This window comes from Cyprinus carpio, chromosome B23 (genome assembly GCF_018340385.1).
Source record: "Cyprinus carpio isolate SPL01 chromosome B23, ASM1834038v1, whole genome shotgun sequence".
NCBI lineage: Eukaryota > Metazoa > Chordata > Actinopteri > Cypriniformes > Cyprinidae > Cyprinus > Cyprinus carpio.
In genome coordinates this window covers 1588493-1615969 of record NC_056619.1, presented here as the reverse complement: position 1 = coordinate 1615969, position 27477 = coordinate 1588493, and the positions used below count along the sequence as shown (strand labels likewise).

General features: G+C 37.3%; 1 protein-coding gene across 14 annotated transcripts in view; it reads left to right on the top strand.

Moving 5' to 3' along the window:
- Positions 1–3228: 3228 nt before the first annotated feature.
- The window catches only part of zmp:0000000926 (ataxin-1), a 30346-nt gene continuing 6097 nt past the window's right edge, over positions 3229–27477 (top strand). For 2 of the 14 annotated variants that reach the window (XM_042750037.1, XM_042750033.1), the window contains exons 1-3: positions 3403–3625; positions 4622–4669; positions 27134–27206. The gene's annotated coding sequence lies outside the window, so the exon portion shown is untranslated. Of the gene's footprint in view, positions 3371–3402; positions 3626–4621; positions 4670–25854; positions 27221–27477 lie in introns of those variants that run through there. The other 12 variants (XM_042750034.1, XM_042750028.1, XM_042750039.1 and 9 more) reach the window with 7 other exon arrangements.

The window sequence follows — 27477 nt, the reverse complement described above, 5'->3', positions numbered from 1 at the left end:
TCTCAGACTTTCCTCTTGCTACTTTTTTTCCCCTTTTTCCTTTTCAGTGGCACCCCGCTCTCTACAGTCCCTAGTGTATGGCTGCCTCCGCTAGCGGCGCAGGCTACAAAAGCTCTTCAGGAACCCCACTCCCTTCCCATGGCCTACAGCTACAGCACCTGAAGCAAGTGTGAGGCTGCCTCCACTTGCAACACAGGCCCACACATCTCAGTCTTTTCCTCCCGTTATTAATAACCCCCTTTTCCTTCTCAGTGGCCTCCAGCTTCCACAGCAGACACTAGCCCAGAGGCTGATTTAAGCATGAGGCTGCCACCGCTGACCCTCTCCCTCACCACTCTACTTCATTTTTTTGTTGTTGTTTTTTTAAAGGCCTTCAACAGCTACATTTGGTCAGACTGCTTCCATATCAAAGGAGCTCACTGAACCCTCATCAGCCGACCCCTTTAACGACAGTCCATCTCTGTTCACTTAAACTCCAGACCCACCATAGACATCCCTTTTAACACCACTAAATATACCCATAGCGGCTCATCTCAACTTCACCCAACCCAACCCAACAACTCCAAACCCCACTCCCACAGGAGCCTTTCTGTGTTTCCCCAATGCCGCAGCAGTGACTGCTCCCGCAGGAGCCTTTACCTGTTCAGGCAAATAGCGAGCTCGGAGCCCTCTCATTTTTTTGTTTTTCAGGCAATCGAGCCCTGGAGCCCGCAGGAGCCTTTACCTGTTCAGGCAAATAGCGAGCTCGGAGCCCTCTCCTCGGACATTCCCCCGCATTATTACTGTGAGGCGGCTGTGTCGGATTGCTCTCCAAATATTTTATTTTTTATCTGATTTCATTTGATTGATCTCTGTGTAAGATATGTGATTGTTGTCATATTTCTATAAAAATATAAAATACATGTTTGCGTTAAAGTAAAAACGGATGATAAATACGCCTTTCATATGGAATTAAATAGCAAGCACATTGGGTGTCATTTATCATATCTATTTTAATATAAAAGCAACAGAACTGACATTATATGATGTTTATCAGCAACACATAGCATAAGTGAGAATAACGTGATATCCGCCTATGATCTCGTAAGTATCTGCTCCACTTTGAAAGGTCAGAACTGTCCGTCTTGACTGCACTTATTTCACTCCTCCCCTCACTGCAGCCACCTGCTTTCAGTTCAGGCGAGGCGAGGAGCATCTCAAACAAGCCTATTGTAAAAAGGGGCATAATAGGTCCCCTTTAAGGAAACCGGAATGGAACAGATCTATAAAGTAAAAGTCCATATAACAAAACATGAGCACAGAACTATTACAAAAGCATCTTTTAATCAATACAAATTCAGAGCACCTGTAAAGTGTTTACTCTGTTTAACTGATCCACAAAAAAAAAAACACTGAGCCCTATTGTTACTTTGAAATGCATGGTTTGTACTGCCACCATTCAATAATTTTGCCAGTTCTTCTTAGCATTACGAAATTTAAAATCATACTAAGCAAATCACAACTTCCTGTTAGCTCTCTAATGTCACTAATGGAAATGTCATGAAAACAATATGTTATGAAATGTGTTTCAATTAGGATGCTACCTTCAAGCATAGCTGCCTTTTGTAGAAAACAGACAGTGGGCAGTTGTCTAGGGTGTGAAACGGATCTTTTCTTATGCTTTCTCAATTAGAGAACGTCCTTAAGGAAAATCTATTGATGGGTCAGAGACACAGCAGTCATGCCCTCTGTTCTGTTTGCATTGACCACTTCCTCAGAAAGTGTGTGTATGCATAAATACAAGCTGGGAACCTTCATGATTGTCTGGCTGCTGACAAGGAGCGTGTGTGCATGTGAGCAGTCAGATAATGTCACAGTGTGACAGAAGTGAGAGTGTTAGAGACAGAGAGGAAATGAGAATAGGCCCCAATGCTCACAAGAGAACACACACAAACAGCATGTGACTTGGTGACCATGATCTAGTTCCACTAAACATGACACAGTCACACAGTGACATTGCATAAATCACTGAAAACGAAGTGTTATTTTCAAATTTTTAAAATCACAAATATATTGTTTTATTTTGTTTGTTTTACTCATAGTTATATTAGTTAAATAAATACAACTGCATAAGTATTTAGACACCTAACTCTGTATACTTTGTTGAAGCATCTTTGGCAGAGATTCTGTTATTCTTTTCTGCAGAGCCTTTTAAGCTCTTGACAGGTTGGAGGTTTTTCCGTCAGTAGACTGTAATTTTCAGGTCTCTCCAGGGATGTCCAGGCTCTGGCTGGACCACAGCAGTTTGCTACCACCAGACATATATAATTTTTTAACTACTTCCATTTCAGTATTGTGTGGTACTTTGGTATTTTGAATGCACAATATATAAATAAATACTTAAGTACTGTTTTGTCTTCTAATGGTAATATTGACACATTTAAAATAAATGTATAAAAATTCTGTAAGATGAGAATTAATTATTGTTTTTATATTATTATCATTATCATTCCTACCCCATTAATCAAGTTTATGCTTAAAACTAGAAAAAAGATAATTGTTGATGGGGTGAAAATAATTGACTTTAAGATATAGTGTATTTTATAGATATAGCAATAACATTTAAACAAGCAGCCATAAAGCTATAAATTATAAACTACTCAAAACACCACTGCACTCAGAATACACTCTATCATTGTGGTGGCAACGCAACTCACACTAAAAAATAAATAAATAAATAAAATACATAATAATACATAAAAAATCTTGATTATGATTTTCAACATGATTAGAACATTTTTTGTTTGTTTGTTTGTTTTTATGACTTAATAGGTAACGTTGTAGTTGTACAGCAAATCGAAAAAACTAAGGGAACCTTCATGCACAGGAAACCTTTGCTTTTTAACTTTAAACTTTAAATCAGCATCAATCATGTGAGGGATAAAATGGCTTTAAATCTGACAACATTCTAGTATAGTAGTTTACAAGCAGTGATTGACAACAAAACTAGAAGGCATTTTACTACTAATCATAGTCAGATAAGTATTTAAAAATTTGATGGTTAAATGAAAAGCAGGGCATGTGGACAAGCTGCAAGTGGTGCATGTGGCACTTATAGCCAATGGTATCAGCTGCTGTACGGAAACATGCAGTACAGCAGCCAATCAAAGCAGCCCTTTACTGGGCTGGGAGGAAGTGGCCAATGGGGGGCAGGCAGTGCCGGTACATTCCCCAGCTCTTAAGAGGTTAATGAGCAAAGCTGCTCGGCTTCCTGCCAGCATGTCCAGCAGCTCAGAGACGTTCCCACAATGAGTGAAAGCTGTATCACGACAGGACTGAGTCTAATTATACACCCACAGAGAGAGGGAGAAACAGGAGGGGGTCACAAAGGGTGAGCAAGCTGAAGTGTGTGTGTGTGTGTGTGTGTGTGTGTGTGTGCATGAAACCAAAAGAAGAAGAGCGAGCTGTAGAGAGAGAGAACAAACACTCGCAGCGGGTGAGAATACAGAAGATACAGCAAAAGAGTGACTAGGTGAAGACAAGATAAGGAAAAAGACATAGTTTACAGCATCATGCTGGATATTTCTGCCTGCTGTGCTACTGCTGCTTTCCCATGATCACTCACCATAAAAAGACACCCAGAGAGGTAGGACACTTTTGAATGTGTGTGCTCATGTTAATAAGTTTTACTGAGTGTCTTCGAGACATACGGGAGTGTGTGTGGTATGTTGTGTGGCTATTCAAGCAATGACAAGACAATATCTGAATCAACGTGTGTGTGAGTGTGTTCTTCAAAGTCACCAGCTTTACATAAAAAACAGAGACAGGGTTCATGATTTACCACATTTAGAGGATAGCACTGAAACTGTTGGAAACCAGCAAGCTGATGTCCTCAGCCAGTCTCAAACAAGGCATGGCTGATCAAGTGTGTTTTGTTTTACAGTTCTGCACTGTCAAAGTGAAACATGCACTTGTTATCGTATGATCTATTTTGAACTGCTCTGACCCTTTAAATGACTCTCCCTGGTGTAACCTCATGCAGTAGGTTTAATTAAAGCATATTTTAGATTTATAACCTAGATCTGACCATCATCAGGCATTCAAGATTACTGCACTGACAAAACATTTTTTTTTTTTATGAAGCATGTGTTTATATTTTGTTGTTGTTATTATACATTTCTTTACACTTGATAGCCTTTTATTTTATATTGTTCAAATGCACTGTATATAATGGGAATGCCATTTCTGCATAATCATTTGTTTTTTGAATCATCAAAACTTCTAATCAGATTTTTATCAATAATCTTAATATTTTTATATTGGGATATCTTATAGATTTATATATACATACATATATATATATATATATATATATATATATATATATATATATATATATATATATATATATATATATATATATATTTACTAAAGCTGTCAGTTAACTGTCAGTGATTTTCAGGCAGCTGCTGCCTCTTTAAGATGTCTATTTTTACAGTACCGTTCACACGTGTGTGTGTGTGTGTGTGTGTGTGTGTGTTTGAGAGAGAGAGAGAGAGAGAGAGGTGGAGGCAAGGAGCAGGAGTGAGTCCGTGGGTGTGTGAATAGAGTAATTCTTCTGGTTTGTGCTTCTCTATTACAGACTTAGGCTGTCAAGTGTCTGCTGGTTAGTTAATCGTTCATTCTGCAGGTTAGTCCAGCCTCATGACTCATGACTCACTCATAAAAGACTACTTAATGTTATTTGAATCTGTGATTTGTCTTGTTTTCCTCTGTGTGTGTGTGTGTGTGTGTGTGTGTGTATACACACACACACAGGGGGAACTGTGACTAGAGTTTAAAAAGAAGAAAATGTTTTAGCAGTGCACAATTTAACATTGCATAATATTATGAAATCCTGTAAGCAGTAAAGCATTTTCTGATATAAGATATAATAGTCTTATTTTATCAGATAGAAGAATGCTTTTGGAAACACTTTAGATTAGGGACCACATATTCACTATTAACTAGCTCAGTAAGTTTTTATTGATTACATTTTTTTTTCTTAATAAACTCCTAAATTGCTGATAAATAATAGTTAGTAAGGTAGTTGTTAAGTTAGGAAGGATGAGGTGGATTAAGGGATCTAGAATATGGTCATGCTGAATATATGTGCCTAACAGGTACTAAGAAAGGGACAATATGCTAGTAATATGCATGCTAATAAGCTACTAATTAATAGTAAGATTTGGTCCTTAAAAATAAAGTGTTACCAATCTTTTATACACACTAGTTTATTGTTTTAGAAGAATGTCTCATTTATCACTAATGTAGATCCTCCATTTTGTTTTATTACGTTTTGTTCTGTTCATTTCACACAATAGTTAGTTCATTCACGTATTTGCTTACTCATTTGTCCGTTCATTCATTCATTCATACATCGCACACACACATTATTACAACACTACTTAAAACATAATATAATCACAGAATATATAAATAAAAAAATTGTATGAAAAAAAATGTTAATATTGTATGATTTTGGGTTTAAATGTAGTAAAGTGTTGGGTTAAAATGTCAGTGGATGAAAACAAAATCAAATGAACAAATGTATATGGTGCTCATGTTAACAATATGAGAGCTGTTAGATCACAATGCCATCATGTACCCATCAAGCATACTAATTTAGGCTAATCAAGGCGCGTGCGCATGTGTGTGTGTTTAAGGCACGTGGTGGCCTCAATGATGAAGATCTACAGAGAGCAGGATTTCTGTAAGAGCATCACTGATCTGAAGCAGCACATAAGATCACTTCCTCGTAATCCTGTCTGACCTTAACTACCAGAGGTTTACATACTAAAACACTATTCAGTAATCTCGATTCAGGAATAAAAATGTGTGATGCTGCCATTATAGAGGCTGTTATCTGAACAAAGGAAGATTTCAGGAAAAACACTTACATACTATATGTGCTCACTACATACAAAATGCTCAGGATTACAATTCTTAGAACCTATCAAATTTCTTTAGCAATAAAAGTTGTCAAATTATCCCCAGTTGTTCTAATACATGTAAAATACATCAGTTTTTCATATGCTTCTTACACATCTGCAAGCAATCGGATGCTTGATATGCATCTTCAACCATTCATATTCTGTGAATATTCTGCCCTTGCTTGTGTCCCATACATCTGCCTGTGATCACTCTGCTGTTATTTGTTTGTTGGGTTTAAACATTATAGTAATCTCTGAGAAGTGTCGATTTTGTGAGTGCTGAGCACTGAAAGTGTGAGCTGAAGAGCTTGGCCAACCATGTATATGATTCCTCTCACGTGTGTAATCAATTCTCAACACATGCTATGTATGTATTGCACACTTGGTTTAAACCCATCAACAATAACAATAACAATAACAATAACAATAACCTATTTGCGTGCATAACCACCTACAAAAATCACTATTGCTGTGTCTGAAATTTCTCCCTATATTGTATTTAGTATTACATATAAAGAAAAAACTGAAGAAATCGGGATATAACAAATACATTTTCAAGCACTATAGGGTGTCAGCATATTTTATAGTGATGCCTGAATTCTGAGCTAACAGCTTTGTTTGCCTCCTTTACATCCACAATGACCTCAGATTATGAGCGTAGATCGGCTGTGCATGCACTAAAGCACTATTTCCCCTAATCCCTTATTGGAAGATGGAGTTTAAACAAGATGATGTTTGGAGCTTTCTTATTTCTGCAAATCATTACTTGATTAAAAATGGCAAAATAGAGAGAGAATATTATACAGATGAGTTTTAAAATAAATGAAGTTATGTGGATTTTTAGGATTTTTTTTTTTTTTTTTTTTTGTAAAGACAGGGCACGGGATCTGGGCACAGCATTAAGTTTAATTAAATAACATATATACATATAAAGGCTTGAAAATAAAGTGTCATTTCTCAACCTCAAACCTTAATCAGCAGCAGTCCAGGATGAAATTAACCGACTCGTGAAAGATGGCTTAGATGCTGCAGCTCTATTTATACCATCAGGGCTCACCCAGTGCTTTGAAGACAGCTTTACACCCAGAACTCAACTAATCCTGCTTTGGCCTTTCAACTGTCAGATGATTAGTGATGCTATCTCTTTAGCTATCTCTTCTCCTCTCAATGGATCATTGATTGTTTCAGTGCAAGTCAATTTGTTTGATACCTAACTTGTTTAAACTTACTAGCAATATATCAAAATACTCTGCTTCTAAAATATTATTCTAATTAATAGTGGTTCTTCTTAAGGCAAGCATTATAATTAACATTGCTCATACTTATTGGAGCTAAGGATTTGAGACAAACTCCTGACCCTAAGCATTAAATTTGGCACATAACTTTATCTGCACTGTTTGTGCTACAGACTTGACTGACGCCTCAAATCATGCAGTATATGCGTATATCATGAAGAATACAAAATTGAACACTTGTGCGATTTAATGAGCCTGCAAAAACAGATGTGATGTTTTTTCACCAGACCCAAGTTATACAGAGAATATGGTAACACTTTAGTATGGGACCCATTCTCACTATTAAGTAGTTGCTTATTAGCATGCATTTTATTAGCATACTGACTGTTTATTAGAGTTTATGAAGCACATATTCTGCATGACCATATTCTACATCCCTAATCCTAGTTAATACCTGCAAATTAGAAGTTTGAGTCAAATGTCGTAGTTAATATTTTGTTAATGGCAAGAACTGGACCTTAAAGTGTGAAGCAGAATATGATGGCTACAAAAATGATGGCTACAACACAACTCACCACATGGCATCAGACCATGGCCCATGGCAAGCAAAAAAAACAACAAATAGAATAAAGCTTCTAAGTGCCGTTTGAAATTTTCTTCTAAAATTAGCATTTTTACCAGGCTCCTGTGTTAATGTTCAGTTATGCCATTAAAGTGAAATTACTGAACCTATACATAGGACTCTGATAAAAATGATCATTAGAAAAAGAAGAATATATATATATATATATATGCATTTGAAATTATTTAAAACATGACAAAATACACTTAAAATTATAAACACAACACTTTTGTTTTTCCCCACATTTTTCACAAGATGAACTCAAAGATCTAAGGCTTTTTCTATGTACACAAAAGGTCTATTTCTCTCAAATATTGTTCACAAATCTGTCTAGATCTGTGTCAGTGAGCACTTCTCCTTTGTGGACATAATCCATCCACCTCACAGGTGTGGCATATCAAGATGCTGATTAGACAGCATGATTATAGCACAGGTGTGCCTTAGGCTGGCCACAATAAAAGGCCACTCTAAAATGTGCAGTTTTACTGTGTTGAGGGGTCCGAGGGGGTCCAAAAACCAGTCAGTATCTGTTGTGACCACCATTTGCACACATCTCCTTCACATAGAGTTGATCAGGTTGTTGATTGTGGCCTGTGGAATGTTGGTCCACTCCTCTTCAATGGCTGTGCGAAATTGCTGGATATTGGCAGGAACTGGAACACGCTGTCATACACGCCGATCCAGAGCATCCCAAACATGCTCAATGGGTGACATGTCGGTGAGTATGCTGGCCATGCAAAAACTGGGACATGTTTTCAGCTTTCAGGAATTGTGGACAGATCCTTGCAAAATGGGGCAGTGCATTATCCTGCTGCAACATGAGGTGATGGTCGTGGATGAATGGCACAATGCGACGCCATACACGCTGTCTGCCATCTGCCCTGTACAGTGAAAACCGGGATTCATCTGTGAAGAGAACACCTCTCCAAAGTGGCAGACACCATCGAATGTGAGCATTTGCCCACTCAAGTTGGTTACGACGAAGAACTGCAGTCAACTCGAGACCCCGATGAGGACAACGAGCATGCAGATGAGCTTCCCTGAGACGGTTTCTGACAGTTTGTGCAGAAATTCTTTGGTTATGCAAACCGATTGTTGCAGCAGCTGTCCAGGTGGCTGGTCTCAGACGATCTTGGGAGGTGAAGATGCTTGTGCTGGGTCCTGGGCTTGTGTGGTTACACGTTATCTGTGGTTGTGAGGCCAGTTGGATGTACTGCCAAATTCTCAGAAACGCCTTTGGAGATGGTTTATGGTAGAGAAATGAACATTCAATTCACGGGCAACAGCCCTGATGGACATTCCTGCAGTCAGCATGCCAATTGCACGCTCCCTCAAAACTTGCGACATCTGTGGCATTGTGCGGTGTGATAAAACTGTACATTTTAGAGTGACCTTTTATTGTGGCCAGGCTAAGGCACACCTGTGCAATAATCATGCTGTCTAATCTTGATATTCCACACCTGTGAGGTGGATAGATTATCTCTGCAAAGGAGAAGTGCCCACTAACACAGATTTAAACAGATTTGTGAACAATATTTGAGAGAAATAGGCCTTTTGTGAACACAGAAAAAAGTCTTAGATCTTTGAGTTCAGCTCATTAAAAATGTGGGCAAAAACAAAAGTGCTGTTTATAATTTTGTTCAGTCTAGTTCAAATGTGTAATGAAGGAATCAAGCATTTGACTTTGTTAATGAGTCACTGAATCATTCATTCATCCAATTCGTTCAAAAAGCTGATTCATTCAATAAGGAAACTCTGTCCTGTGTGTTTTACAGAGATGCAAAACAGTGCTATAATCTTTGTTTGGAACTATTTTCATTGGCAAAATTGAGCGAAAACAGACAATATTGTGTCTAAAATGTAAGTCACTTAATGCAAACTTTATTAAACTTGTATAAAATCAATATTACATTTGTGTTTACTCTTTGTGTGATATAAATTAACTACATTAAATGATATAAATATAAAAAGCATACAGAGGCATTTTTGCTGGCTACAGTTTAGAATGCCTTGAATTTTAATGATTCTACTGTAAATGCATTTTAATAGACTAAATCTCGTAGTGTTTGCATGCACTCTCTGTGTGTGTTTTTGTGATATTCTCGATAATGTCAATTCACACATTGTTAACACAACACTTACCATATTATCTCAGGTGATATACTGTATAAAGCACACCCCAGCATTGACTTAAGTAGAAAGTTAAATCATACGCGGTTGCGCGCGCACTTGTTTGCACATGAGCAAAGGTGTTTTTTAGAAGTTAAGGATTTAGGAGTTTAGGATTAAGTGCCAGACCACTGATTTGTCAGACCTGCTTTCTTGCAGCCTGTGTTCTTCCGACTTTATTTTGTAGTAAGTAATGAATATGCTTCAGATAAATAAACATAAATATATAAATTCCAATCACCATTATTTACATAGTGCTTTTTACAATGCAGATTGTGTCAAAGCAATTTAACAGTATTAAACAGGGAGTATGCCGTTCTCCTCTGGCCAGACAAAACCAGCAGATTAATTCTAGGCTGCAAAAAACTCAGATTGTGCTGAGGACTCATTTGGTTTCCGTGGTCTTGTCCTGATGGCCATCTAGGTCAAGTCACCTTTATTTATATAGCACTTTTAACAATACAGATTGTGTCAAAGCAACTGTACAACATTAATTAGGAAAATAGTGTGTCAGTAATGCAAAATGACAATAGTAAACACAAATTTTTCATTCAAAGGCAGTTCAGTTCATGATGTCATCATCCAGCTTAATTCAGTTTAAATAGTATCTGTGCAATCAAGCAGGGCTTGAAAACAGAAAAAAAAAAAAAAAAATTATCACTATTGATTGTAAGAATCAATAAGCAGAATCGGAATCGGGATCATTACAATTCAAACAATGCCCAATATTAAGAAACCGGTGCGGGTGGAAGAAATACCGGTTAAAAACGTTATTTAAAATAATAATAATAATAATAATTTTCTTTGCCTATAATTTGCCTTATTTTAATATTATTTGTAATAATGTTAATTGTTTTATTTATTAAGTAAAGTGTTTTATTTAAAGAGAGATCTGGTAATTTAAGCCAATAACCCGCTGCGCTTAGTCACAGCCAATACAGCATAATATTTTCTAGATTTTGGCTAAATGTAGGCTACTAAACAAAAACAAACAACAACAACAACAACAAAAAATCTATTAACACTTTAAAGACATCAAAGTATTTTTAAGATATTTAAAAATGTTTGCTGCATTGTAAAAAAAACACAAAAAAAAAACACTTGTATAAGATTGCGCTTTGAGAGTGAAAAAAAACATAAGTCAAGGCTCATGTCGCAATTTATTAGCCCAATTCCTTTCCGAAATAATGAATGCTAAAATGGCTGTAGTCTAAAGCAAAATGTTTACAAACATTATAAAAACAGTTATTAGTTTCTCTCCAAAACAAATCCTCTAAAGTTTAGGCTATAAAAACGTCAATCCAAAAACAAATTAATTTAAGGTGAAGCTGATGCCTACCTCTCTCATTCGGCACGAGTTTTTTTGTTGTTGATGTTTTTTGTTGATGATATATTTTTTATTAGCCTATATAGTGTTTGTACTTTCATCGACATAAAACATCATCCTTCACATCGGCTATATCAGCACATTGAGGTGGGGTCATGTTGAATGCAACAAATTTTGTAAAACGAAGCAGTCTAACTTTTTATTTGTTTCTTTAACTGTATATTATTTTGGTAATCAACAGGCTTCAATATAGCAAAATTATGTTGTGTGTGCACGTAAGGCGTCGGCGCAATGGTCATACCAATGCTGGTTGGTTATACAGAAGCAAGACATTATTCAAAGTTGTCAAGCTTTTGCAAAATAATTAAAACTGTAAAGCTTTTGCAAAATAAAGAAACTACTCTCTGGTGTTTTGTTTTCCTTTCCGAAGACATTGGAACGTGTCACAATGAACTGTAATTTAGCACATTTTTTCTTTCGTTTTGTTAATCTGTCAATATGATTTAAGTGAAATATATTTAGAGTATATGCCTATATTCCTTTTTATGTAAGCCTATAGTTTTTCAGTTTTCTCCATTCACAGAAGCGCTGTAGGTGCGTGTGATCTGTTGAATTCATCTTACACTATCCTCAGATAAACTCTAAGGGCATTGCCATTGCGAGTCACCTATGAGTTCACAGCTCAGGGGACATTTAACTCATGGCTTCAGTGTCACATTTGCATAGGCCATACTACTGTAATTCGTGATTGGTTGACAGCAAATTTCAAATATTAAATGGAACGATAAAATATCGTTATTTACCGGTTAATGGCCATTTAAAATTTTCGATTCAGTTTGGAACTATAAAATTTGATTTTGTTTCTGTTTCTGGTTCTGTTCCTGTCAAAATTTCGTTCCTTTCAGGTTTTTGTTTTCGTTCCTTGAACCAGTTCAAAGCCCTGCAATCAAGTCAGTGATATCACTGGAAATGAAGTGTCCCCAACTAAGCAAGCCAGAGGTGACAGCGGCAAGGAACCAAAACTCCATCGGTGACCAAATGGAGAAAAAACCTTGGGAGAAACCAGGCTCAGTTCTCCTCTGACCAGACGAAACCAGCAGTTCAATTCCAGGCTGCAGCAAAGTCACATTGTGAAGAGGACTCATCTGGTTCCTGTGGTCTTGTCCCGGTGGCCATCTGAGACAAGGTTTTTACAGGGGATCTGGGGCTCATCTAGTCCTGGTCTCCGCTGACTTTCGGGGGCTGTAGAGGTCCTTTCTAGGTGCTGATCCACCATTTGGGCTGGATACATACTGGATCCGGGTGACTGCAGTGACCCTCTGACTTGGATACAGACTGGATCTGGCGGCTTCTGTGACCTCGAAATAAGAGAGAAACAGACTAATATTAGCGTAGATGCCATTCTTCTAACGATGTAGCAAGGACATCGGCTGTTATGGGAAGTGTTCCCGGTTCCGGCTGACCTAATTAATTAGGTCAATCATTAATGCAGCCTAAAAATCCTTTAACGGATTTGAATATTAGAAATGTGTTAGTGTGTTATGTGTGAGCCAGGTTAAAGAGATGAGTCTTTAATCTAGATTTGAACTGACAGAGTGTGTCTGCTTCCAGAACAATGTTAGGTAGGTTATTCCAGAGTTTGGGCACTAAATAGGAAAAGGATCTGCCGCCCGCAGTTGACTTTGATATTCTAGGTATTATCAAATTGCCAGAGTTTTGAGAACGCAGTGGATGTGGAGGACTATAATGTAACAAGAGCTCGTTCGAATACTGAGGTGCTAAACCATTCAGGGCTTAGATTTTAAAATCTATATGATGTTTAATAGGTAGCCAGTGCAGTGTTGACAGAACTGGGCTAATATGGTCATACTTCCTGGTTCTAGTAAGAACTCTAACTGCTGCGTTTTGGACCAGCAGGAGTTTGTTTATTAAGCATGCAGAAAAACCACCCAATAAAGCATTACAATAATCTAACCTTGAGGTCATAAACGCATGGATTAACATTTCTGCATTTGACATTGAGAGCATACAGTAGATGGTAATTTAGATATATTTTTGAGATGGAAAAATGCAGTTTTACAAAAGCTAGAAATGTAGCTTTCTAAGGAAAGATTGCTATCAAATAGCACACCTAGGTTCCTAACTGATGATGAAGAATTGACAGAGCAGCCATCAAATCTTAGACAGTGTTCTATGTTATTACATGCAGAGTTTTTAGGTCCTATAATTAACACCTCAGTTTTTTTTTTTTTTTTTGAGAATTTAGCAGTAAGAAATTACTCATCTTCCAGTTTTTTATATTGACTATGCATTCTGCTAGTTTTTCAAATTGGTATGTCTTGCCGGTCCACGAAGAAATCTAGAGCTGAGTATCATTAGCATAACAGTGAACACTAACACCGTGTTTCCTGATGATAGGTGACAAGGTCTTTGGAGGGAATCTGTCTCTGACTCATCTAGTTGTCCTGGGCTGAGTTCCTGAAATAATGTCTCTATATTATATACTCTATATAATATATATATATATATATAATATATATATATATATATATATATATATATATATATATATATATATATATATATATATATATATGAGTATATTATTATGTAAATTATAATATATAATAAAATATAATAATTTTGTATTATAATTATTTCTGAGTTGTCTAGAACGCAGCATTAGGTTTACATTTCAATAAACGAGCGTGTAGTAGGCTACTACAATTACGAACTATGAGCTGACATTTCAGCACTTGACAAACGGATAGCAACTCCTAAGTAGCACTTAAAGCACGGCAATGTGCGATTGTGTTAAGTGCATTTTTGGGAAACGCACGTGAAACAATAACGAACGATCGTAAAATGACTCGTAGAAAATGCTCATAAGCGCTAAGATCAATCGATATCGGGAAACCCGGCCCAGATCTCCGCTGACATCCAGGGCTGTGCAGCCTAAAAATTCTTTGAATTATTTCAGTTGATTTGACTTATAGAAATGTTAGCTGTTGTGTATGCCAGGTTAAAAAGATGGATTTTTAATCTAGATTTAAACTGACAGAGTGTGGCTGCCTCCCAAACAGTGTTAGGTAAATTGTTCCAGATTTTGGGAGCCAAATAGGAAAAGGATCTGCCACCCGCAGTTGATTTGGATATTCTAGGTATTATCAAATGGCCAGAGTTTTACCATCTACCATTATCATAGCATACGTGAAGGACTACAGAGGAAATTAAATTAAAATACATAATTAGGAAATGTAGTGGAGTAAAAGTTGACAGATTTATAAAAACTTAAATAAAGTACAGATTCTCCCCAAAAAAATGGAAACAGAACTAAACTACAAAATAAAAGACATGAAAACATGGCCATAAACCAAAACCCAAAACAGGCGTGACAGATCCCCCCTTTATGGGCGGCTCCTGACACCCAAAAGGAACACCCACCCTAAAACAAAAACAAACCCAAGAAGTCCAGGAGGGTGGTGGAGTGGAGGTGGAACAGGGAGAGGGATGGAGGGCCAGGCCCGTGAAGGGGAATAGGACCTAGATCATGGGGCAATGGCAGACTTGGGCGGTGGAGCCATAGTGGACCTGGGCCGTGAAGCAGAGGCAGGTCTAGACTGTGGAGCAGTGGTTGGCCTGGACCATTGAGCAATGGAAGGCCTAGGCCATGAAGCAGTGGCAGACTGTGACCACCAGGTCAGAACTGGCAAAGCAGGAAGCCGGGGTGGAGCCGGTGGTGTTGAAGACTCCCACAGAAGAACAGACCAGACCAGACCGGAGATCCCATGGTGGAAAGATGACCACTTCAGTGGAGCCAATGGCACAGGAAACCACCACAGCGAGCAGAGAGCATAGAAAGGTTAACAATGGCCTCTACGGCCATAACAGGACAGGCAAAGAGTTCATGGACAGCCTCCATAGCTGTAGCTCGACAGACTGTGAGTTCATGGATGTCCTCCATGGCTGTGATAAGACAGGCAGAGAGTTCAGAAGTAGGCACCATCACCCCAAGAGGTTCTACAGCAGAAGCCGCCACCTCTGGAGGTACTGGAGCGGATTCATGGAGGAAAGGCTTCTGGGGCAAAGCTGTGGATAAGAGAGGCTTCTGAGGCAGACTCATGGACAGGAGAGGACTCTGGGACAGATTTGTGGATAGGAAAGGCCTCAGGAGTGTAGTGTGCAGCCCAAACACTCAGGATGGCTACTGCCAAAACAGGATGCACTGAGGATGGGGGAACAGCTTCTGTTATAGCCAGTGCTGAGGCTCTGGGGATGCCAGCTACTAGCACTGATATCAGTGGTGGGTCCATCACACTGGCAATCAGTCCTTTCAGTCCTGGCCCAAGCTCAACATCAGCAGGAGCACAGTTCACAAAAGTCAGCCACATAATACTCTCTGCAATGATTACCTTGACGTAGGTGAAGCAAAGAAACTGCTGTGTTCAATGTAACAGTTGTGTATTTTGTAACAAACGGTCCACTGAATGGCAAGTTTAAGAACCCAAGTGCAGTTTATTTATTCAACATAAATTCAAAACAAAGACTTGACTTGACTTGAACACTCACCGAGAGCAGGGTCACATACATTCAATACATGACAAGAGACAATGGCCACATGAGGGCTATAAATACCAAACAAAAAGGGGCACATGCAGAGTTTGGTATAACGCGATACTGTATTCTAATTCCTTTTCCTGGATACACAGTAAAGTAATGCGTTACATTTTAAATTTATGTAATTTGATTATAGTTACTAATGTCAATAAAATTACTTTACTTAAGTTACAAATGGAGTGGTAAACAAATATGAAGTAAACTCACAGAGTGTCTTCTTCCAAAAACGAAAAGTAGCTGAGATGAACTCTAATCTTTCTTTGTTAATGGAGGTGATGTGGACATTTACATGTTCGTGTGTCTCAAGCTTGTTTTCGCATGGATGATTATCAAACTGTTGTCAACCGATGTGCGTGGAAGTAATCACATTATAGATGATCTCAGATAAGAAAGACTGTAGCTCTCGTTGGTTTTATATGGATTATTTTTTAGAGAATATTTGTTTTCGATCACTGCATAAAAAGAGCTGTATGCGGACTAGTAAACTCCTGTACACACCACCGATTTTCGGACAAATCTGGGAGTATTACACAGAAATACTATGGGTCCAGATACTATATATATATATTATATATATATATATATATATATCAATTTGGATGTATGTTACAGAGGTATTCTTCCATACAACAGCTATTTGTTGTTGGCAAGTAATCCCCTAAACGAAGGGGGCGTTCACACCTTCATGGTACTGTGCCCTCCCCTTTTGGTCATTCAAGTTAAACTAGATTGGTTGATTTGAAACTAAACCCACCCCTTAACCAGGAAGCTATTGGGCCACTGAGCACACAGACTTTCCTCAAAAGTAATTTAACTGGCAAACTTATTTATCCCACCCAAAACCCTTACAGAAAAGTGACTTTATTGGTTACATTTAGAATACATCCTTCCCAAAAACCTTACAGGTGAATGATATGATTGGTTGCTGACCTGGGGGCTGTTTCATAAAAGAGGCTAAGAAAAGCGGGGATTAAAGTCCAAAAACCTGACTTGAAATAACCTGACAGATCAAAGGGGAACTAAAGGGGTTTCATAAACAATTAAGTTTATGTTTAAGATTAGTCATCACTGAAAGGCTTGATTTTTATTACTACCTTTGGAAGAATACAGGTCCTGGAGGGTGAGCAGGGGAACACAGCAATCCATTCAGCAGTCTGGACTGTCCATTGTAGTCTTCTGATGTCTTATTTGGTCTCTGCATCCAGACGGATGTAGATATACAGTAGATGAACACAGGACAAACTTGATGGCAGCCCATGCTGAGGTGTTCCTTCTGAAGTTCACTACTATCATTTACACTATTTCCAGCATGTTCAGCTCCAGGTTATTATGACTGCACCAGACAGCCTCTCATTCAACCTCCTTCTGTATGCAGACCCATCACTGTCCTTGATGAGGCCAATGAATGTTGTCTATGAACTTCGGGAGCTTGACAGATTGGTCAGTAGAGGTGCAATCAGTTGTGTACAGGAAGAAGACGAGTGGAGAGAGCTCACTGTGCTTATTCCAAACCTCCTCCTGTTCAGTCTGACCAAACTCTCTGTCCCACGTTCAACTGCTAGTAGATCACCAACATCCTGACAGGCAGGAAGCAGCTAGTGAGACTTGGAAAATTCACATCCAACCGGCAGTTGAAGGTGGGACAGAGAGTTTGGTCAGATTGAACAGGAGGAGGTTTGGAATGATGGTGTCAAATGCTGAACTGTTTCCACAAACAGGATTTTGCAAGTCCATGGTTTTCCAGATGTTGCATGATGTAGTGCAGTCCCATGTTGCCTGCATCATACAATGATGAGGGGGTCCAGCAAGATTCCAGTGGTTCTCCGTTAGGTGGGACTCTCAAATGACTTTTCATTTAAGACTTCAGAATACCAGCAACAGGTTTGTAGTCATACATTTTGGAGCATTTGAGGGACTTCACACAGCTCCAGTGATCTTTTGAAGATCTGATAGATAATAGGTGTCAGCTGGTCTGCACAGACTTTCAGTCATGTGGGTGAGATATTGTCTGAGCCTGGTGCCTTCCTCGTTCTCTGTTTCCATGCATTCTCCACACACAGTGCCCTCCACTAATATTGGCACCCTTGGTAAATATGAGAAAATGTGGCTATGAAAATAAGTATTTTTAATTTATATTTTTGATCTTTCATTCAAACTAAAAGTATTTTTTATTTATATTTTTGATCTTTCATTCAAACTAAAAAAAAAAATCACAAAATTCTAACTTATCATTGAAGTAAAACGACTGAAAATGGGGGAAAATCTCATTGTGAAATAAATGCTTTCTCTAGTTCATGTTGGCCATCAGACATCAGAAGACTACAGAGGTTTGGACTGCTGTAAGGCTTTTCTTATCACTGCTATGTTAACACTCACCTCTACCTCTCATCCCATCCTGATGATCCGACGATACATGCTGGCATCTCAGCTTGTCTAACAAACATTTCTTGCTGGATGAAGGACCATCACCTTCAACTGAACCTTGCCAAGACAGAACAGCTTGTGGTTCCATCAAACCCATTGCTTCATCACAATTTCACTATCCAGTTAGTGCTTCAAAAACAGCCAGAAACATTAAAGTTATGATTGATGATAAGCTGACTTTCTCAGACTACATAGCTAAAACTGTGTAAATTCAAGTCCTGCAGATTTGCTTTATTCAACATCAAGAAGATCAGGCGCTTTCTTTCGGAACACGCTTCACAAATTGTTGTTCTGTCCAGGCTGGACTACTGCAATGCTCTCTTGGCATGTCTTCCAGCCAGTTCTATCAAACCTTTACAATTAATCCAGAACGTGGCAACAAGATTAATTTTTAATGAGCCAAAAATAATGCATGTCACACCTCTGTTTATCAATCTGCACTGGCTACCAATAGCTGCTTGCATAAAATTCAAGGCATTAATGTTTGCCTACAAAACCACCACTGGCTCTGCACCCCTTTACCTAAATTCATTACTTCAGACTCATGTGCCTCTAGAAGCTTGCGTTCTGCAAGTGAACGGCACATTATTGTACCATCTCAAAAAGGCACAAAATCACTTTCACAGACTTTTACATTAACTGTTCCCTCCTGGTGGAATGACCTTCATAACTCAATCCAAACAATCCTTAGCCATCTTCAAGAAATGACTAAAAACACATCTGTTCCATCTTTATTTGACCCTCTAACTCTAGCACTCTCTATTCTAATTCTATTCTTTAAAAAAAACTTGCCTCTTTTAGACTTGCATTCTATTAATTTGCTAACTGCTTGTTTTTCTTAAAAAAAACAAACAACAACAAAAAACACTAGCTTCACTATTCTTTTTATTCATTTTGTATTCTATTTGGTTTCTTTTTATTTATTATACAATTAACAAAAGCAACAAAAAAAAGGCCTCTAACAATAGCTTGCTCTATTCTTCCTGTTTTCTTTTTATTATATCATTTAAAAAAAAATTGCTACATGTACTGCATTAAGCTAACTGAGACTTGTCATAGCACTTGCATATCATTGGTCTTTTGTTGATTTTAATTAAAAAATGTAAGTTGCTTTGGGTAGAAGAATCATGCTAAATGACTAAATGTAAATATAAATATATAATAATGTTTACATTGTAGATGGTGTCATTATATCCATATTGTAAGTTTCAGCATCTGTCGATCTATTCTATGCTTTCCGGCCTTAATGAGAAATTTGATGTATAAATTCATGTGTCAGTTTGATGATTCACAGAATGCTATTATATTGTTTTAATTAAATTCTTTTCTTGCTTTGGTGAATTGTATTTTAATTTTGTTGTCGGATCATGGGTTTATTGTGGTGTTATGTAGGATTTTATATAGGGGCCCCTCAGTGCCACCAATACGACTGATTATTGTCAATGCTTGATTATTCGCACACCCATTATCGATTTTATTTGTTGTAACTGTGTTGCATACATCGTACCAATGTCTGCCTGTCATGTTTTTACCCTTCTACGATTTTTAATTGTAACAGTAGCAAACCCACAAGAGTGGTCAGGTGTTCATTTGCACTTTAGCATACAAAGTCTTACAGTACTAAGATGCATACTTAATGTGGTGTACTGAAAAGTAGCTAAATTAACCAGCTGACAATGCATTTAAGAAACAGAATGTTATTTTAACAACAAAAAATATTAAACACATCTAAAACAACAACTCTTAATTTCTAACTAGCTAGCTGAGACATAATGATATTGGAATATAGCAAGACCCCAAAGGTAGGTTAAGGTAAATAATGTTAGGCTGTTATCAGAACCAAGTTTATGAAACAGAAGCTTATTTTTATTAATAAAATACTGTATATACACAGGAAAGTTTTTTTTACACAGAAGACAAAAACTTTAATCAAAAACTAGCAAGTAAAATATTATAATATATTATGATGTCAAGGCTATGTTTAATCAAACATGAACTTCCCTAAAACAAGAAGACACCCTACCTAGGCTATGTTTTCTAATTTTTAGTTCAAGGCTATTTATGCCCCAGGTTGAGTTTGTCCCCCCTCCACCCCCTGAAATGCGATCAATTTTAACCCTTTGATGCGCCGCGCTTTGGTTGGCGCTAAGCCAGAGCTTGGTGATTTTCATATATCAAAACTGGTCAGTGTTTTCGACCACTTTATTTATTTTATTTTAAGATTTCAGACATTTAAATAGACATTTCAATAAATTACTAGCAAAAAAAAAAAATAATTTATAGTTTGTTAAATACACACTGCTTTCTAAAATCTGTGAAAGCGTCAATATTAAACCTTTTAATTAAAACTTGACAACGTGTTTTATTAAAGTTTACTCTGTTTTCTCCCTGTTCACTGGCCACTTACTTTCATGTATTTCAGATGAAATGGGTGAATTTAGGTGATGTAAATTCAACAGATCCATTATAGTTAGTTTATTATATAGTTAGATTATTTATGTAATTTATATAATCTATAATTTATAGCATTGTAGATCAACTAACATGGTCATTAAAGTTGTTTAAAGGGTCATATGATGCGATTTAAATTTTCCCTTTCTCTTTGGAGTGTTACAAGCTCTTGGTGCATAAAGAAGATCTGTAAAGTTGTAAACACTAAAGTCTCAAATCCAAAGAGATATTCTTTATAAAAGTTAGAAGAGAGTTTAAGTTAAAGAGTCAACCACACCCCCCTAAAACGGCTCATTTAAACACACCCCACATCTCTACGTCACTATGTGGGAAGATTTGCATAACGCCGCCCAAATGTTCACAAAAAGAAAGAAGGCGTAACTTTTATTCTCTCTGTTGCCGTTGACGTCATGTTGTGGAGTCGCTGTTTCGTTGTGATAGTGAAACTACTTTGTTTGGTCTTCCAAAAGAGGACACAACTAGAAATCAGTGGTTAAGTTGTATTTCAACACTGTTCCAGAACATTCCAACCCAAATATTCAGATGTGTGCAGCACATTTTAAGGAGGATGAGGACTGTTTCCTGAACCAGTAGCCTGCAATGCGTCTGTGGCACAATGGCTGTTTCTATAAAGTTGGGCATTTCTAACTTTGCAAGGACAGTCTGGCGCTTCTGACTCTTTATATTTAAATAATTTGCCAATGATTATTCAAACGCGAGTTTTGAGCAGTAGAGTAGGCTTGTTGTTTGTTGTTTCTCTGATCACAAATGCAGACATGGTTTTATGTTTACGCAGCACGATACGCAACACAACGCGTAAAAAGACAGTATAAATCATTATAGTCAGTAACGTTAATTATGTCCCCACTGGATGCAACGAATGCATAGTTTTTTTTTAATGGGTTTTATTTGTTTTGTCTCGTCTAAAAATGTCCGGATCATGAATAAATCTTTCCATTTAATCGGCTCTTCTTAGAGAACTGGTTGAACCAGTTCACCAAATCGAACTGAATCTTTTGAAATGGTTCGCGTCTCCAGTATGCACTAATCCACAAATTGCTTAAGTTACTCGGTTTATAAACGTACCTTACACTCCCTCTGACACGAAATAAACCAATATCCAGAGTTATTCAGTGACTCCTAACAGTACATTGACTGAACTGCTAAAAGATAAGCGATGATGGGATGTGCACAAGCAGAGCAGCTGGACTGAGTCTCGTGCTGCTGGGAGATGGCATAGTATGGTAAGGGGCATAACATTTCCGTCACACGCTTGAGGCATTCGGCCAATCACAACGCACTGGATAGCTGGCCAATCAGAGCACACCTCAGAAGGATGAGGTTCGTAAAAATCGACGCGTTTCAGAAAGGCGGGGCATAGAAGAGAGACAATAATGTACATTTATATGTAAAAATAATGTGTTTTTTGCACCGCATAAACACATTGCATTACACCAAATACACAAAATAATGTTCTTTTTAGCAGCATCATATGACCCCTTTAAACATCAAAACAGGTTATTTTACACATATTTGACAATCAGAATAGGCTGTATCATATAGTTCATGATGTAGGCTAGTTAACAAGTTTGTGGATATTTTGAATAAAAAAGGAAAAACTAAAAAGTCATACATCTGTCATACAGCACTATTGTGTCTGCATGATGCGTCGCTATAGAAATAATAAGGTGATAGGTATAAATGATTTAAATTTTTAATCTTGTTTTTTTTTTCATGTAGTCTTGGGGGGCCCCCTGGTGGCCAAGCAGCCGCTAAGTTCGCTTATGCCTTGGGCCTGCTCTGGTCAACTATGTGAAAGCATTGGTATAACTTTCTCTCGTAATGTGTATTGTACTATTTTGTGTTGTGTTGTGTGTGTGTGTGTGTGTGTGTGTGTGTGTGTGTGTGTGTGTGTTTACTTATGGGCATTGTGTCTGGAAATAAAGCTGCATGAATGAATATCGAAATGACAAAAATGTTGTTATAGTTTTGTTTTTTTGGTATGTGTAAAAGTTTTTTTTTTTTTATCTCAAAAATCATTTTTACATCTTTTAACAGGGGTGTGTAGACTTTTTATATCCACTGTGTTTGGTGATGTTTATTACTGTCACAGTTAATTGATGAATATAAATGAAAAAATAAGATCTGTAGATGATGTGGTTTGAGAAAGCACAAATGTGTGGAAACTCTCAGTCCTCTCTCACTATCATCAGATAGATTAACTACTGTACGTATACTCACTTCAACACACATGTAACTCTTTCAAGGGCAGACTGCCATCTGAAGCCCTGGGAGTTTTCCCAGTGAGCTACTGGACAATGATGGCCTGTTTCTATGTACAGAGGGTAAAATAAGTATTGAACACATCACCATTTTTCTCAGTAAATATATTTGTAAAGGTGCTGTTGACATAAAATTTTCCCCAAATGTCGGTAACAATCCAAGTATCCATATATCCATATATACAAAGAAAAGAAAACAAATAAGTTCAGAAATTAAGTTCTGTGTAATGAAGTAGAATGACAAAGAAAAATATTGAAATTATTAAATTATTTGTATTTGCCATGTGTACCAGGAAAGACAAATCATAAGTTTAAAATTATACCAGTCATTTATTAATTGTTAATAATGAAAACAAAGTTTTCTTTTGATTAAAAAAATGGAATTGTCATTAATATTTCTGAATTGTGTTATATTTTTAGGTTAGTGTGTGGTGAGTGTTGTGGAGCAGGTTCAGTTGTCCTGCTTTGTGTCAGAAAGTACAGGGCCTGCTCTCTCCTCCTCACCTTCACCTCCGCTGGTCTTCCGGAGAGTTCTGCTGCATCATAAAGATTTCAGAGCTCAGAAACATGATCAGCCCAAAGAAGTGCTGCACACAGGAAAAATGATTCACACACCGCACAGAAATGTAGCTGCACCACTAAACATTTCAGTTAATAAGACATGACTTTGCTTTCTTATAATATGCTATTTCTTGAATTTTAGATAGCTGTATTATGTGGTAAACATATGTGCAATGAAAAATGTATTCTCGTTCATTTTGGGAGTATACAAAACATTCTGTTAATTTTAAAATAATGGTATCACATAGAAAATCACAAATGCTTCCTAACAACATTATAATTTTACACTTTTCACATTTTGGATTGGACCAAAAGCCATCTTGCACAGCAGATTCAGTGTGTTCCAGTTTCAGAAGTAAATGCATGAACAAAGGGATGACATTAAAGATGAACTTTCTAATACATATACTCACCCAATAGGTCATAAATGATTTATTCCGTATAACATCACCTGACTAAATTGTTTGAAACTCTCTAAAAGATTTCAAATTCCATAATTGTAATCAAAAGCAACACAGCAGTTCTGTTTCAATGATTTGCAATTCAATCTAGTCCCATCCAAACAAGCATCTATTTAAAGAGTTTGCCAGTGTTCTCGTCTTCAAAGAGAACGCTGACACTGCATCTGCTGGACAGGAGTGATGTGTGTGTGTGTGTGTGTGTGTGTGTGTGTTTGTGTGTGTGTGCTGTGTGTGTGTGTGTGTGTGTGTGTGTGTGTGTGTGTGTGTGTGTGTGTGTGTGTTTGGTGAGAAAGAGAGATGTAGTGTAGAGTTTTGGTTTGACTCAGAGGTTTCTGTGACACCACAGGCTCTCAGAGATAGAGAGTTTGTGTAGGACGAGTCTTCTTTAACATTTTCTCTCCTACTCCCATCTCTTTCTTATTCTGCCCTGCTCTTTTGACATTTTTTTTTCTATCTTCAAACTCTTGCACTCTTTTTTCACTCCGAAGCTTCATATCTCAGTTTCTCCCACTCATGTGTTACCACTGTAACAAAAAAAAAAAAAAATTTAGTTGATTCCTGTCTGCTAGTTGTTGTACTCTACAATTACTCATTCATTTTCACAGATGTAGTTCATTACAATTAATTGACAACTGTATGCAGTGAACAGGGAGAGGAAATGACAGTGCTGTAATAGTGTGGTGTTGTAGGATTACAATGACTAGCTGCAACTGCATTACAGTAGGCTATTCTTTTCTATATTTACAGATTATTGCAGACCTGTCTGGGCCTTTTTCTTCTTCAACTAAAAGTCAGGTCACCAAAATAGTATTTCCAAGCCTTTTATTTGTCTTTCAGATTACACGCAATTACTGTGGTTCAATTAGTAAAAATATGTAAGAGGTTATTGCAAATTTCAGGATTTTTTTTTTTTTTCATAATTCTACCATAACGATATACTTTATATTTATATATATTAAAGATATGAAAGAATATGAGAAGCAGCATTCTGGTCATTTAGCATTAGCTCATGCATAAACATGCTTCTCCTTTGCCACAGAATCTTGAAATTTTGGTGTGGGGGCGTTCTATGGCAAATAATTATCATTAGTAGTAGTTTTAGAGTATAGTTATGACAACAATGTTATCCAAGAATTAGATACAACTTGACAATTTTCACAACAGTTTAACAAATTTCAGTAGCAGGATTTGTGTGGCCAACCACATTTTTTTTTTTTTTTCTCGATCAGGTTCATCTCAGATTTGAACACATCACACCTGCAAACTCCACACAGGCGAAACATGTTGTTCAGGCAGCAACGTTGTTTTGATGTAACACTAGTGACTACGGTAACACCCTAAACTATAAAATGACTGTAAAAACAGTTCACACGTTTTAACAGAAAGTTTTATAAAATGTTAAACCTCACATATCAGCACACTAAATGATTCTGTATGTTATATATAATTGTTCGAAAGAAAACACTGCTTTATTAGAGAACATAGGCCATGCCTCCATATTTCATTGTCTTAATGGCGGCTTTGCAGGCTTAAAGTGACCACCACAATAGTCAATGGTGCAAATAATCTTCATTCTTAATTTTATTTGTTTATTTTTTCAATTTTTATTCTTGCCATTTCTATTGGGCAGACATTTCAGCCACCTTGAGTAAAAAAAAAAACATACAACGTGTAATGCTAGGGATATTGCAGGACCAGATTTTAAGCAACCAAAAACTGTGTGGATCAGCATTGACTGTGATCTAAGCTACTCTGCGGGAGTTATTTAGATGTTTATATACATGGTTATTTACTTTTTGTTATTGACTTGTTGGTGCCACACAGGCTAAGTATTTTGGCAGCTAATGTTCATTTGGCATGATGCTATATTGTTCCAAAGTTAATACTAAAGGGAATGTCTAGAAGATTACTGTTACTCTGTTTCCGAGTGGGAACAAGATGCTGCATAGCAGCTTATACACTCTCTGTTCCTCCATGGGCTCATGCCTGACTTCTGAAAATTGGAGGTTTGAAGCTGCCAAGTTATATGGAAGCTACCACGTAGCATCACTTTAGCGCCATCAACCAATAAATTAGTGTGATTCTATTGGGCTTCAACCCATCTGACATGGGTTACATTTTTCAACTTACACAAGTTTTTCCTCCACATCCTCCATTTTTTTTTTTTTTTTTTATGTTTGATCCAGTGGGTTTTTCAGTGTATATGAGACTACCCAGAATGACACCACAGAAACAGAAACCAAGCACGACAAATTGTATATAATGGTTTGTTTTGGCTGGTTAATAGACAAAATCTAATTAATGTAGTTTGAAATTAACATGGAAGAGATGCTTTACCATTGCACACCTGGTTAGAAACAATCACTGAACTATGTAACGCAACACAAAACTGTGTTTTAAAATCAAAACACAAAATAAAAGAAATAAAAAAGAAATTAAAAAAGAAATTAATTAAGTCCAAATGCTCTGCCAGATTGGACACTAACCACCATAATAGTGACTTCTATAAAGTTTTATTTATTTATTTATGTCAGAACATGGCCCTTTTTCACCAAAGGACTTTTTTCTTCTTCTTCTTTTTGGTCAGAAAATCATCTAAAATCCTGTAAATTGTTTACAGTGTAATGATGTGTTTGAAACCGGAGATTATATCACTATCTATCTACATGCTTATCACGTATGTAAATGCATATGCTCAGGGCTGAGAGTGTGTGTTTGAGAGCAATAGCATGAGTGGGAGTGTGTGTAATTACCCGTCTGTTACTGCATGTGTGTGTGTTTATCCCTTTCACAGTGAGTAAGGCGAGTGGGCGACAGCAGCAACTGGTCTGCCTGTGTGTTGTTGCACAGCAGACATGCCTCACACTGCACGATATTACTCATTTCCTCAGCCTTGTGTACATGCACACACACGCACAAACTCTCACACTTTTTCACAGTCAGCCTCACAGCCTTTCGACATGGTGTGACACCACATTTTGCCCATAGATTTGCACACACCATTGCCTTACTGGTGTGTCTTTGTGTGTGTAGAAGAGCTGCAGGTGTGATGGACTGCAGGAGTAAGTGGCGTCACATGGATATCTGCTCAGTACACCCCATCAAGGTCAGTCGCATCAGGTCAGCAGTGCTTTTCATTTTGATCTCAATCAAATTCATTAAAACTGATGACTGTGTGAGTGCTTGAGACATGCCTGGAATTCAAAAAACAAATGTTATTTTTCTGTAATCTTTGTTTTTCAATGTGTAATTTTTACTTTCCCTGGAAGAACACAAAATATTTTTTACATTTTTTTTTTTAAGAGTCATTGAAGATGTTTTTCCACGAGTTTGTATGGCACAAAGTATTTGCACTTAAACTTGAGTTAGCATTAAAA